This window comes from Anthonomus grandis, chromosome 10 (genome assembly GCF_022605725.1).
Source record: "Anthonomus grandis grandis chromosome 10, icAntGran1.3, whole genome shotgun sequence".
Lineage (NCBI taxonomy): Eukaryota > Metazoa > Arthropoda > Insecta > Coleoptera > Curculionidae > Anthonomus > Anthonomus grandis.
Genome location: NC_065555.1, coordinates 5,680,183 through 5,696,072, shown reverse-complemented (window position 1 = coordinate 5,696,072; position 15,890 = coordinate 5,680,183). Strand labels below are relative to the sequence as shown.

The window sequence follows — 15,890 nt, the reverse complement described above, 5'->3', positions numbered from 1 at the left end:
ACCGAAAACTGTACACGTTCATGCTCTAAATCACCGTCGGTTTTTAAAAAATATTTTGCAATATACTGATGGTTCCGTAGACGCACATGATAAACGTAAACATTTTAAAGTAATTTCTTCCTAGGTTGTAGGATATAATTAATATTATACTATAATATAAGTCTTGTTACCTTATAGAGCAAATTGTTTATAATAATCACAATTAATATCCTACTCTATGGCAAATTGCCAATCGCTCCACCGTGAATAATTTTTTTTTACTGGCTTTAATATTCAGAACTGTTCGAGCGTGGCATTTAATAAACCTCCAAACCAAAGTTATTCAGGTATGTGGTGTAATAGTGGTTTTTTCCCCTAAATTCCCTTAGTTGCTTGGGTTTTCACAACTCTTACTATCAAACGCCTACCTGTCTAAATTATCTACTTATATTTGGCAATAATAGCGACTACATCTAATAATATGGAGCAATTATTAATCTATGTATTTGCTTATTATTTACACATAGCAGTGAAAAATAATACACAAATTGGTCATTGTTATATAATAAAATATTTTAAAACATAACCTCTCTAAACAGCCTCACATTGTTTATTTGGGTTAAAATTTGAGGTTAGTGTTAATAATAAGTAACTACTTATTGGCGCCAATTTCAAATAAGTAACGATTAAAATGCACCTTATTGTCCATTCTAGACCCATAAAACCGACCTGAGGTATTGTGTCAATGACAAGTCCATTTACGGACCTGACGGTCATTTAATCGAAAAAAATAAACAGAGCCCGAGTTTATTTTCGTGACCTTTTTATGAAATTAATGTTCGTTTATTGTTACTTAGTATAGTAATAATAATGGCGGCAATTGGGCAAATGGCCGTGCCATTTTAGTTTTAATTTAGAAATTGCGCCTCGGCACTATTACTATGCGCGTTACTTATTTAGGTGTGGAATATTTTCGTATTATTATTATTATTATAAATTATGATAACCCCTATACATGTATTATATTGTATATTGGAAAGTTTATTCAGATTAATGTTCAGGTTGATGTCTTTCTGTCTCTTTATTATTTGTCGCGGCTGGAATTAAAAACATGGCCTATGCCTACTTGAACTATATAAAATTTTGTCGTAGTATACTGCCGTGACGTCACTGATTCAGAAAAAAAAATTATTTGATATAAACTTAATTTTTAGTTTATCTTCCTCTCTTTTTTCTTTTCTTTTACTCGTATTTAAGACATGGCGGCCATTTTGACATCAGCCGATGAATGTCAGTTTGACGTCAAAGTCTACGCCTACTTATAATAGTAATAAATAAATAAAGGATTTATTTTTTTGTTTCCGATAATGCACATAGGCGAAGTCTGCCCAGAGGTTAATCTACTCTTAATCTATTGCTGTGACGTCACTGGTTCAGAAAAAAAATCGCAAATTATTAGTTTTTTATATAAACCTTAAGGAACTTTCAGTTTATCTCTCTCTCTCTCTCTCTCTTTTTATTCTTTGTTCATATTCAACAAAACATGGCGGCCATTTTGACATCAGCCGATGAATGTCAGTTTGATGTCACAGTCTAAGCCTACTTATAATAATAAATTAATTAATGGCTTTATTTTTATTTTCTAATAATGTATGTATGTACGGAGGCGAAGGCTACCCAAAGGCTTTTCTACTCTTAATCTATTCCTTTGACGTCACTGGTTCAGAAAAAACACCGCAAATTATTAGTTATTTTATATAAACCTTAAGGAACTTTCAGTTTATATCTCTCTCTCTCTCTTTATATTCTTTGTTCATATTCAAAACATGGCGGCCATTTTGACATCAGTCGATGAATGTCAGTTTGACGTCACAGTCTAAGCCTACTTATAATAATAAATTAATTAATGGCTTTATTTTTATTTTCTAATAGTGTATGTATGTACGGAGGCGAAGGCTACCCAAAGGCTCTTCTACTCTTAATCTATTGCTGTGACGTCACTGGTTCAAAAAAAAACACCGCAAATTATTAGTTATTTTATATAAACCTTAAGGAATTTTCAGTTTATCTCTGTCTCTCTTTATATTCTTTGTTCATATTCAAAACATGGAGGCCATTTTGACATCAGTCGATGAATGTCAGTTTGACGTCACAGTCTACGCCTACTTATAATAATAATAAATAAATAAAGGATTTATTTTTTTGTTTCCGATAATGTACATAGGCGAAGTCTACCCAGAGGCTAATCTACTCTTAATCTATTGCTGTGACGTCACTGGTTCAGAAAAAAAACCGCAAATTATTAGTTATTTTATATAAACCTTAAGGAACTTTCAGTTTATCTGCCTCTCTCGCTCTCTCTTTTTATTCTTTGTTCATGTTCAAAACATGGCGGCCATTTTGACATCAGCCGATGAATATCAGTTTGACGTCACAGTCTAAGCCTACTTATAATAATAAATTAATTAATGGCTTTATTTTTATTTTCTAATAGTGTATGTATGTACGGAGGCGAAGACTACCCAAAGGCTCTTCTACTCTTAATCTATTGCTGTGACGTCACTGGTTCCGAAAAAACACCGCAAATTATTAGTTATTTTATATAAACCTTAAGGAACTTTCAGTTTATATATCTCTCTCTCTCTTTATATTCTTTGTTCATATTCAAAACATGGCGGCCATTTTGACATCAGTCGATGAATGTCAGTTTGACGTCACAGTCTACGCCTACTTATAATAATAATAAATAAATAAAGGATTTATTTTTTGTTTCCGATAATGCACATAGGCGAAGTCTACCCAGAGGCTAATCTACTCTTAATCTATTGCTGTGACGTCACTGGTTCAAAAAAAAAACCGCAAATTATTAGTTATTTTATATAAACCTTAAGGAACTTTCAGTTTATCTCTCTCTCTCTCTCTCTCTTTTTATTCTTTGTTCATATTCAACAAAACATGGCGGCCATTTTGACATCAGCGAAACTCAATTTAACTTCTAGGCCTACTTGACCCAATTATTGTACGTTATAGTCTACTACTACTGCTGTGACGTAAATTATTTTATAAAATTTAAGGAACGAACTTATTATATTCGGTCGTGAGTCGTGGGTGCTCCGTAAATGTTAATCGTCCTGTATAGATTTGACCTCCTTTCGTTCGATGATAGATCGAATCTCGGAAAATGCCTCGGCTTTATGGCCATCACGATATTGATATTTTAAATTAAGGCGGGAAAATAATTGAACCTTTTTTTATTTAAAATAGTAGTGAGTGATAATGGGCGTGGCTCTTTTCTCCCCCAACTAATTGAACCTCAATGAGTAACAATGACAAAAAAAGACGGGAAAAAGAGGGTTACAAATAAACCCATTTACAGAAGACGAATTGTACTTTAATGACCAATGCAAAGCCAAATTACCTAAAGAAGGAAGAGAAAGTCCGGTCGCAGCCTGTGAGTCATTCTTCTTCTTGCTGCACTATGAAACCTATACGGTGTAAAGTAACTAAGCAGAACGTCATGAATTGTCTTCGTTTCAGAATGAATATATAGGCAAGAATATTAAAATGCAGTGAGACAAACTATGCAATTTCAACAGTCACTAACGCTAATTAAAAATCTTCTTATCTGAGATACGGTCAGTTAAATGATAATTTCAGGGTTTTTGCCGCATAATTATACCAAATAACCTTTACAGTATTAATTATATTATTAAGAGAGTAAGAAGGTCTCAAGCAGGAAGGCCTACCGACTGTGGAAACCGTTATTATTATTACCTTCTAATGCTTCATTAACCATTGCATGAAAAAAAAAAAACAGGTTTTATCTCTTTTTGTCAACAAGTCGAAATACCCAACCCATGAGGATGTTGAGTGTACAATTAACGGGTAGATAAGAAAATGGGTTATTAACTCTTAATCAGTGGCTTATGGAATATTCCTTATATATATACCTGTCAGATCTAAATCCTGCTGAAAAAATTAATTCAATTTTTTTGCTTTAATTATGCTGTAATAACCGCGTATAGTTACATAACGTTTTACGACTTACTAATAGTCTTTTTTTTTTGCACTGGCTTACGTAAAATGTGTAGTTATCAACATGGTTATCGCAAGTTGATCGTGGGATTACCTATGGAGTTTAGAGGGTATATTTAAGATATATTAAGGTCTATAGAGTAGTTTTAAGCATATTTTCTTAATTTGAAGGCATTTTACTGTATAATTACTGCATTTTAATAAGCCATTCAGGTCGTTTATTCTGTACAATTATACAGGCAATTTTTGACATTTAACAGAATTTTTTAAGGTCTTTTTTAATGTACAGATGCTTTAGATGTTTTATTGTACAATTTCTTTTTAGCTTATTGTTCTCAAAAATTTTTTAAAAATGAGAAATTAGCCTTGAAAGTAGAAAACATTTTGTCAAAAAAAAATTCACTCCCAGGAACAAAATGCTTATATCTCTGAACCCATGAAAGCTAGAGACTTGAAAATTGACACACAGATTCTCCACATAAATTCGTTGAACACCTATTTCAGCATTTTTCTTAAAAGTTTAAAAAAACTGAGTAATAAGCCTTGGAAGTTGAAAACATTTTTTGAAAAAAAAATTAAACTCCCAAGGACAAAATACTCATATCTCTGAACCCATATAAGCTAGAAACTTGAAAATTGGCACACAGATTCTCCACATAAATTCATTGAACACCTATTTTAGCGTTTTTCTTAAAAGTTAAAAAAAATTGAGTAATAAGCCTTGGAATTTGAAAATATTTTTTTATAAAAAAATTTGACTCCTAGGGACAAAATGCTTATATCTCTAAACCCATAAAAGCTAAAGACTTGAAAATTGGCACACAGATTTTCCACATAAATTCATTGAATACCTGTTTCAGGATTTTTTCCTAAAAGTTTACTTTTCGACATTTTCTCAAAAAAAAAATTTTACTCCCAGGGACAAAATGCTCATATCTCTGAACCCATATAAGCTAGAGACTTGAAAATTGGCACACAGATTCTCCACATAATTTCATTGAATAGCTATTTCACCGTTTTTCCTAAAAGATTTAAAAAATTGAGAAATAAGCCATGAAAGTTAAGAACATTTTCTAAAAAAAAAAATTCACTCCCAGGGACAAAATGCTTATATCTCTGAACCCATGAAAGCTAGAGACTTGAAAATTGGCACACGGATTCTCCACATAAATTCATTAAACACCTATTTCAGCGTTTTTCTTAAAAGTTTAAAAAAATTGAGTAATAAGCCTTGGAAGTTGAAAATATTTTTTTATAAAAAAATTTGGCTCCCAGGGACAAAATGCTTATATCTCTGAACCCATAAAAGCTAAAGACTTCAAAATTGGCACACAGATTCTCCACATAAATTCATTCAACACCTATTTCAGCGTTTTTCTTGAAAGTTAGAAAAAATCGAGTAATAAGCCTTAAAAGTTGAAAATACTTTTTAAAAAAAAAAAATCCCTCCCAGGGACAAAATGCTCATATCTCTGAACCCATTAAAGCTAAAGACTTGAAAATTGGCACACAGATTCTCCACATAAATTCATTGGACACCTATTTCAGGATTTTTTTCCTAAAAGTTTCAAAAAATTGAGCAATAAGGCATGGAAGTTAAGAACATTTTCTCAAAAAAAAATTTTACTTCCAGGGACAAAATGCTCATATCTCTGAACTCATAAAAGCTAGAGACTTGAAAATTGGCACACGAATTCTTCAAATAAATTCATTGAACACCTATTTCAGCATTTTTCTTAGAAGTTAAAAAAAATCGAGTAATAAGCTTTGGAAGTTGAAAACATTTTTTGAAAAAAAAATTAAACTTCCAAGGACAAAATGCTCATATCTCTGAACCCATAAAAGCTAGAGACTTGAAAATTGGCACACAGATTTTCCACATAAATTCATTGAACACCTGTTTCAACGTTTTTCTTAAAAGTATAAAATAATTGAGTAATAAGCCTTGGAAGTTAAAAACATTTTCTTTAAAAAAAATTTTCACTCCCAGGGACAAAATGCTTATATCTCTGAACTCATAAAAGCTAGAGACTTGAAAATTTGCACACAGATTTTCCACATAAATTCATTGCATACCTATTTCAGGATTTTTTTCCTAAAAGTTTTAAAAAATTGGAAAATAAGCCTTGGAAGTTGAAAACATAAAAAAAAACTCCCAAGGACAAAATGCTTATATCTCTGAACCCATAAAAGCTAGAGACTGGAAAATTGGCACACAAATTCTTCAAATAAATTCATTGAACACCTATTTCAGCGTTTTTCTTAAAAGTTTAAAAAAATCGAGTAATAAGCCTTGGAGGTTGAAAATATTTTTTGAAAAAAAAATTAAACACCCAAAGACAAAATGCTCATATCTCTGAACCCATAAAAGCTAGAGACTTGAAAATTGGCACACAGATTCTCCACATAAATTTATTGAACACCTATTTCAGCGTTTTTCTTAAAAGCTTAAAAAAATTGAGTAATAAGCCTTGGAAGTTGAAAATATTTTTTTATAAAAAAATTTGACTCACAGGGACAAAATGCTTATATCTCTGAACCCATAAAAGCTAGAGACTTGAAAATTGGCACACAGATTCTCCACATAAATTTATTGAACACCTATTTCAGCGTTTTTCTTAAAAGTATAAAATAATTGAGTAATAAGCCTTGGAAGTTGAAAATATTTTTAGAAAAAAAAATTAAACTCCCAAGGACAAAATGCTCATATCTCTGAACCCATAAAAGCTAGAGACTTGAAAATTGGCACACAGATTCTCCACATAAATTCATTGAACACCTATTCCAGCATTTTTCTTAAAAGTTTAAAAAAAATGAGTAATAAGCCTTGGAAGTTGAAAATATTTTTTGAAAAAAAAATTAAACTCCCAAGGACAAAATGCTCATATCTCTGAACCCATAAAAGCTAGAGACTTGAAAATTGGCATACAGATTCTCCACATAAATTCATTGAACACCTATTTCAGCGTTTTTTCTTAAAAGTATAAAATAATTGAGTAATAAGCCTTGGAAGTTGAAAATATTTTTAGAAAAAAAAATTAAACTCCCAAGGACAAAATGCTCATATCTCTGAACCCATAAAAGCTAGAGACTTGAAAATTGGCACACAGATTCTCCACATAAATTCATTGAACACCTATTCCAGCATTTTTCTTAAAAGTTTAAAAAAACTGAGTAATAAGCCTTGGAAGTTGAAAATATTTTTAGAAAAAAAAATTAAACTCCCAAGGACAAAATGCTCATATGTCTAAACCAATAAAAGCTAGAGACTTGAAAATTTGCACACAGATTCTCCACATAAATTCATTGAACACCTATTTCAGCGTTTTCCTTAAAAGTTTAAAAAAATTGAGTAATAAGCCTTGGAAGTTGAAAATATTTTTTGAAAAAATAATTAAACTCCCAAGGACAAAATGCTCATATCTCTGAACTCATATAAGCTAGAGACTTGAAAATTGGCACACAGATTCTCCACATAAATTCATTAAACACCTATTTCAGCGTTTTTCTTAAAAGTTAAAAAAAATCGAGTAATAAGCCTTGGAAGTTGAAAACATTTTCTGAAACAAAAAAAATTAAACTCCCAACGACAAAATGCTCATATCTCTGAACCCATAAAAGCTAGAGACTTGAAAATTGGCACACAGATTCTCCGCATAAATTCATTGAACACCTATTTCAGCGTTTTCCTTAAAAGTTTAAAAAAATTGAGTAATAAGCCTTGGAAGTTGAAAATATTTTTTGAAAAAAAAATTCCCTCCCAAGGACAAAATGCTCATATCTCTGAACCCATTAAAGCTAGAGACTTGAAAATTGGCACACAGATTCTCCACATAAATTCATTGAAAACCTATTTCAGCATTTTTCTTAAAAGTATAAAATAATTGATTAATAAGCCTTGGAAGTTAAAAACATTTTCTTTAAAAAAAAACTTCACTCCCAGGGACAAAGTACTTATATCTCTGAACCCATAAAAGCTAGAGACTTGAAAATTGGCACACAGATTCTCCACATAAATTTATTGAACGCCTATTTCAGCGTTTTTCTTAAAAGTTAAAAAAAATTGAGTAATAAGCCTTGGAAGTTTGAAAATATTTTTTGAAAAAAAAATTAAACTCCCAAGGACAAAATGCTCATATCTCTGAACCCATAAAAGCTAGAGACTTGAAAATTGGCACACAAATTCTTCAAATAAATTCATTGAACACCTATTTCAGCGTTTTTCTTAAAAGTTTAAAAAAATTGAGTAATAAGCCTTGGAATTTGAAAATATTTTTTTATAAAAAAATTTGACTCCTAGGGACAAAATGCTCATATCTCTGAACCCATAAAAGCTAGAGACTTAAAAATTGGCAGACAGATTCTTCAAATAAATTCATTAAACACCTATTTCAGCGTTTTTCTTAAAAGTTTAAAAAAATCGAGTAATAAGCCTTAGAAGTTGAAAATATTTTTTGAAAAAAAAAATCACTCCCAGAGACAAAATGCTCATATCTCTGAACCCATAAAAGCTAGAGACTTGAAAATTGGCACACAGATTCTCCACATAAATTCATTGAACACCTATTTCAGCATTTTTCTTAAAAGTTAAAAAAAATCGAGTAATAAGCCTTGGAAGTTGAAAACATAAAAAAAAAGCTCCCAAGGACAAAATACTCATATCTCTGAACCCATGAAAGCTAGAGACTTGAAAATTTGCACACAGATTCTCCACATAAATTCATTGAATACCTATTTCAGCATTTTTCTTAAAAGTTAAAAAAAATCGAGTAATAAGCCTTGGAAGTTGAAAACATAAAAAAAAAGCTCCCAAGGACAAAATACTCATATCTCTGAACCCATGAAAGCTAGAGACTTGAAAATTTGCACACAGATTCTCCACATAAATTCATTGCATACCTATTTCAGGATTTTTTTCCTAAAAGTTTTAAAAAATTGGAAAATAAGCCTTGGAAGTTGAAAACATAAAAAAAAAACTCCCAAGGACAAAATGCTTATATCTCTGAACTCATAAAAGCTAGAGACTTGAAAATTGGCACACAGATTCTCCACATAAATTCATTGAACACCTATTTCAGCATTTTTCATAAAAGTTTAAAGGAATCGAGTAGTAAGCCCTGGAAGTTGAAAACATAAAAAAAACTCCCAAGGACAAAATACTCATATCTCTGAACCCATGAAAGCTAGAGACTTGAAAATTTGCACACAGATTCTCCACATAAATTCATTGCATACCTATTTCAGGATTTTTTTCCTAAAAGTTTTAAAAAATTGGAAAATAAGCCTTGGAAGTTGAAAACAAAAAAAAAACTCCCAAGGACAAAATGCTTATATCTCTGAACCCATAAAAGCTAGAGACTTGAAAATTGGCACACAAATTCTTCAAATAAATTCATTGAACACCTATTTCAGCGTTTTTCTTAAAAGTTAAAAAAAATCGAGTAATAAGCCTTGAAAGTTGAAAACATAAAAAAAAAACTCCCAAGGACAAAATGCTTATATCTCTGAACCCATAAAAGCTAGAGACTTGAAAATTGGCACACAGATTCTCCACATAAATTCATTAAACACCTGTTTCAGCGTTTTTCTTAAAAGTATAAAATAATCGAGTAATAAGCCTTGGAAGTTAAAAACATTTTCTAAAAAAAAATTAAACTCCCAGAGACAAAATGCTTGAGACTTGAAAATTGGCACACAAATTCTCCACATAAATTCATTGAACACCTATTTCAGCGTTTTTCTTAAAAGTTTAAAAAATCGAGTAATAAACCTTGGAAGTTGAAAACATAAGAAAAAACTCCCAAGGACAAAATACTCATATCTCTGAACCCATTAAAGCTAAAGACTTGAAAATTGGCACACAGATTTTCCACATAAATTCATTGAACACCTATTTCAGCATTTTTCTTAAAAGTTAAAAAAAATCGAGTAATAAGCCTTGGAAGTTGAAAATATTTTTTGAAAAAAAAATTAAACTCCCAAGGACAAAATGCTCATATCTCTGAACTCATAAAAGCTAGAGACTTGAAAATTGGCACACAGATTCTCCACATAAATTCATTGAACACCTATTTCAGCGTTTTTCTTAAAAGTTAAAAAAAATCGAGTAATAAGCCTTGGAAGTTGAAAATATTTTTTGAAAAAAAAATTAAACTCCCAAGGACAAAATACTCATATCTCTGAACCCATGAAAGCTAGAGACTTGAAAATTGGCACACAGATTCTCCACATAAATTCATTGAACACATATTTCAGGATTTTTTTCAAAGACATTTTGAAAGTTGTGAAATTAGTCTTGGACCCTTATTCTAAATAGTTACAATACAAATTAAAACTTTTCATTAAAATTTAAAAAGCGTTCTCTTTAAATTCGTCGACCTGATATCATCTTAAAATACGAAAATAATAACCTTATCTACAACTCACCATTATTATTATTATTATTATTATAAGTAATTCGCAATCAATAATCGAAGCTGTTCGCGAAGGTTAACCAGAAACGAGCAAGAATTTCTATAAAACCGCACCACTATTACGAAAAAAATCCTTTTTTTTCTTAATTTTATTCAACACGGAACCGCTCGGTACCACCGATAAAAGAAAAATTCAATTTTAAAAAAATATATATATTTCCGCAAAAACTAATCGTCTTTTGGCCCGTATATTATGCAAAACACGCGGATGTATAGTATAGAGCAAATACCAAAGCGCGTGACGTCACTGATACAATAATAAATCGGTAAAATAAACTCGTTTTGAAATCGTACGGCGAGGTACTCGACTCGACCCGTCGAGGTGCGTTTTGGTACTAATCGAATCCGACCGACCGTTCACGAGTACCAAATGCGAACGAGATCAAGCAAGCCGTGACTCAGGTGTTTATCGTTTGATAAGCGTTTGTTTGTTATTGGTATTATCAAGGGTTGCCATGGTTACTTATACATATATATATAGAACACATTAGGGATGTTCTGTGAATGTTAAAGAGGGAATGAAGAAAGATTGGATCAAGCAAGCGATGACGACTAGGCGTCGAGGTCTGTATTTGCTTGTATCAAAGGTTGCCATGGTTTCTATTGGCTCTAGGCCCCTAGTAAACACTCTTATTTAGTAATAAATATTCCTAATATTTAAAGTTTATTGGCATACTGGCCTAGAAATTCATTAAACGCCCACCCGAATTAAATTTCGTTTATTTTATTCGCCGCATTGATTGACGTCAATAGGACGTCGTTAAGGTGTCAATTTCGATTTGATCAGTAAATTCCACCGTAGCACTAAATTAGTTTAAAAAGTCCTTATGGATAATTGAAAGCAAATCGACCGCTTATAAGGGGCCGTCTTGTTGTATAAAGGTAAAAGTACGCGAAAATCTCCTCGTGGACGCTGCGTTCCTAATGAAACGGAGGCCCAAAAGGCGTTCCTAGGGGGTTGGACGAGGCGTAGCCCCGAATATCGCGTGGGTCGCGACGTAGCGGCTCCTTAACGCCCGCGAGGTCCTCGCCAAAGGCGGGGTCCCTCCTATTATAGCACTTTCTATGCCCCCAATGAAGAATAACTTAGGTAAACCCAACGAATGTGGCTTTTTACCAGGTTATTTGGTCATATATAAGTGAAGATGTAGGTATCGTCATCAGAGGTAAACGTCAAATTTAAAACTGTTTTTAAGGGACAAAAAGAGTTGATCGACAACTTATTTATGGTAAAATCGAGTCCAAGGCTCCAAGGCTCCATAGTCCAAGTCCAAGGCTTTATAATTAACAAAGTAACACTTTTAGGGTTTTTTTATGCTACTGTTTAACTAAAAAGTTAAGTCATTTTAAGGGAGTTTTTAAATCCAATATGGCCGCCATCGCGGTAAGAACTGTCATGGCGTCGAAAATAATTTTACCCAAGTAATCGGTAAACGTCAAAATTGAAACGGTTTTTACTGCCCTTAAAAGGCCTCGTTTTATATGTCAAAATCCGCAGCGTAAACCCTTCAGATTACGATGACCCTTTTAGGCCCCATTTATGTAATTTTTTAATGAAAATCCGAACTTTTGAAATAATGTAAATCCAATATGGTCGCCGTCGCGGTCGCCATGGCGACGAGCGCAACAGCTGTAATGACGTCAGAAATAATTTCACGGATTACTTTAATGACCCCCAAAATTGAAATGATTTTTAAGGGTCCAAGAAAGACTCAAAAACATTCTTTATATGGCAAAATCGAAAGCCCGAGGCTCTATAGTTACCATATAAACCTTTTTAGGTTCTTTTATGTCCCTTTCATGCAATTTTTTAACGAAAATGTGAAGCCATTTAAACGTCAAAGCTAACACGATTTTCAAGGTCACAAAAAGGCCTAAATCCATATTTTATGCGATAAAATCAACGATCTTGACCCTTAGAATAATCACAATAATCTTTTTAGGCCCTTTTAAGTTCCTTTCATGCGATTTTTTTACTTCAAATGTTAAGTCATTTAAAGGGTCTTTTGTAATCCAATATGGCCGCGATCTAGGTAAACGTGAAAATTAAAATGGTTTTTAAGGGCCCAAAAAAGTCTAAACCTATGTTCTATACGATAAAATCAAAGGCGTAGAGCCTTAGAATTGTCACAATAACCTTTTTAGGGCCTTTTATGTCGCTTTTACGCCCTTTTTTAATGAAAGTCTAAACCCTTCTAGATCTTTTTAAATAATATCAAATCAAATATGGCCGAGGTGGTTGCCATGGCTGCATTGAAGTCATAAATAATTTCACGGGTGTGTTTGGTAAACCCCAATATTGAAACGATTTTAATGGTTCAAGAAAGACTTAAACACATCCAAGCACAGCCGAAGACACTTTAAGACACTTTAATGGCATTTTTCAACGCAAATTTTAAGCCATTTAAATCCAATATATGTAGTAAAAAACGTTTTTTAAGGGCGCAAAGAGCCCTAGACTCATGTTTTATGTGATGAAATCAAAGGCCTAGACCCTTAGAATTATCACAGCAACCCCTTTAAGCCCTTTTAAGTAGTTTTTATGCCACTTTTTAACGAAAATCTGAACACATCTTTCTAAATAATGTAAATCCAATATGGCCGCCATGGTCGTTGTCATAGCGACAAGTGCGGTCATAAGTAAGTTCTCTCTGGTAAACGTCAAATTTTAAACGATTATTAAGGGCCCAAAAGAGGCTTAAAGGCATTTTAATATGGCAAAACTGAAAGTCTAAGGCCTCAGAACTACCATCACAACCTTTTAGGGTCTTTTAATACCAATTTACGAACTTGAACCGAATTAAATAAAGCCTATTTAAAATCCAATATGGCCGCCCTCTATATAAGCAAAGCATACATACTTTGTAACATGTTTTATTTTTCGAACTCTCTTGTATTACACGTATGACGTAACGACGGTTACACATGGTTGCTAAAACTCGAGCGCTTTCAGCAGGAGAACATAATCGCGTGGAAGAAACCTGTCTCTCTAATCTCTCTCTATCTCACTCCCTCCCGTACGCTTCGGCATCTTCCCTCTTTATCTATAACAGCATCAAGTAATGTTGTAAAGCAGGGAAATCGGCGATGTAAATGACAACCTATGACCAGGCGTGTCTGTCTGTTCTCCTTGTCTAGTTTATTGGAACAGGGCATGTGGAAAAAGAGATGACAATAATAATAGCATGTAATTTATTAATCTGGATGTATGGATAGAGCTGTAATATACAGGCCAGGACTTTAATAAGAATTACAATGATACGAAGTAGTTTTGTGTGCATTAAAATTATGTAAAATCTTTACCTGTGCTATGGAATGAATGATGTCGCCCTGACAGTTCTTGTGCTAGATCAAATTAGCCATGGCCAGGGCGGCCATATTGGTTTTCAACTAAATATAGGAATGCAATGGTTTAAGGGCCTAAAAGGGTTATTATGGTAATTGTAAGGGCCTATTAGGCCTCTGATTTTGTCATAAAAACCATGTTTTTGGGTCTTTCGTGGACCCTTAAAAATCGTTTCAATTTTGGGGTTCACCAGAGATATCCGTGAAATTATTTCTGACGTCATTGCAGCTGTTGCGCTCGTCACCATAGCAACCGCCACGGCGGCCATATTAGATTTACACTATTCAAAAATATTATACAGATTTTCATTAATCAATGGCATAAAAGCTATACAAAAAGGCCTAAAAAGGTTATTGTGTTAATTCTAAGGGTCTAAGCGCTTGATTTCATTGTATAAAGCTTAGGTTTAGGTCTTTTTGTACCCTTTAAAACCGTTTCAACTTTGACGTTTACCTCCATGACGGCCATATTGGTTTTTAAATATCTGCCTCTTACAGGCACTCCTGGAATAAGAATTTCAATATCTGGACTTTTAGTGCATCGATTTTAGTCATTTCTTTAAAAAAGACTAGTTGATAAATCAATAATTTTCAAATGTTGACTACGAGAACCTAAGATATTCTTTCTGTCAACAACAGACAAAGTCTTAAGCAGTTATATGTACCACTTGTGGCGTCCATGTTCGCTAATATTCTTGGACTATAAAACTGTATTTCACCAACAAACGTAACCTTAAACTGCTGCTATCCTGCTCTCACTTTCTCTAATAATTCCGAGGGATTTAGTTTTTAAACCCGTCTCATATTTATGGGGAAATTAATTGTTATCCCCCCACGGTTATTTTATTTATTTTATTTATCATAATATATAATAAGTTATATTTCGCTAAATTTCTTTCTAAGTTGTTCATTAATTATTTATTAAAACATAACCTTAATACGTGGAATGAGAAAAAAATTAATTAAATTGATAAAAAGCGGTTTCTCCCCATTATTAAAACAAACAAAATGACGGGTATAATAAAATAAACAAATCAATTTTGTTAAAACAAATATGGATATATGCAAATTTAGAACAGTTCGGACCAGGAATGCATAAAACGATGCCGAGCTCTAGAGCGTGCATTTGTCGCTTTTAAACTTTCATAAAACGCCATTATTCCGTGGTTACCTAATTATAATTACCCACTTAATCTTAAACCCCCTTTTAACCTTTAAATACCTCACTAATTATCAACTAAATTTAAATTAATTCCTATTCAATTACACGCCGTTTATTAAAAGAATGATTAATGATTTTATTGTAAAAGCTATGACGAATGTTTCGTGGTGTGGGCTTAATTGTATTAATATGGATGAGCCAGTAGAGGTTTCAGGGTTTCTTATCGTACCCTTTAGAGGTTTACTAAGGGATTATTTGTTTAAACAAATAAATTCGCCTATCATAGTTGACCAGAAGGTGAATTGAGCGTTCACTTTCTAATGGGTTCTGCGACCCTGGTGCGTTATATAAAAATTTTCTCGAAAAAGCCCCAAAAGTGAATCCGCGATTTGTGGAAACGAGCGCCCATATAGTAATTTTAATAAAATAACTAATAAATTTCTTTTTTTCCTCACTCAGTGGATCAGTGCGTAAAATCCGACCAGATTTGTTTGAATTTATTGTTTATGTTGAGGGAGAGAGGTGACGTGAATATTGAACGTGTGCGAGTGAAACAATCGAGGAGAGGAGAAATACGTTGACAGAGCAGGATCGAGGAATATCGATTGTAATGTCATTATTATTATAGTCCTTGTCATCCACATAAAATGTATTTTTTTGATTATATAAAAGCCCTTTGACATAAAACTGACATCTGTCAAAAAAAATTCATTGACAGTTAACCTTGAGGTTATAATTTTTGACAAATGTCATTTGACGTTTTACCTAAGTCAAATGACGCTCCCGGAAAGTCCGTTTATCGTTTAATTTGCCCGGACTATAGCGTTAACGTTACGTAAAACGAGCCCGTAAGCGACGCTAAAAGTGGCCGCGCCCTCTCTTATCGAAAATCCGCG

At 32.8% G+C, this 15,890-nt stretch overlaps 1 protein-coding gene across 2 annotated transcripts in view; it reads right to left on the bottom strand.

Moving 5' to 3' along the window:
• The window catches only part of LOC126741104 (uncharacterized), a 50,047-nt gene extending 39,218 nt beyond the window's left edge, over nt 1–10,829 (bottom strand). For both annotated transcript variants that reach the window (XM_050447432.1, XM_050447434.1), the window contains exon 1: nt 10,441–10,829. The gene's annotated coding sequence lies outside the window, so the exon portion shown is untranslated. The remainder of the gene's footprint in view (nt 1–10,440) is intronic.
• Between the last annotated feature and the right edge of the window lie 5,061 nt (nt 10,830–15,890).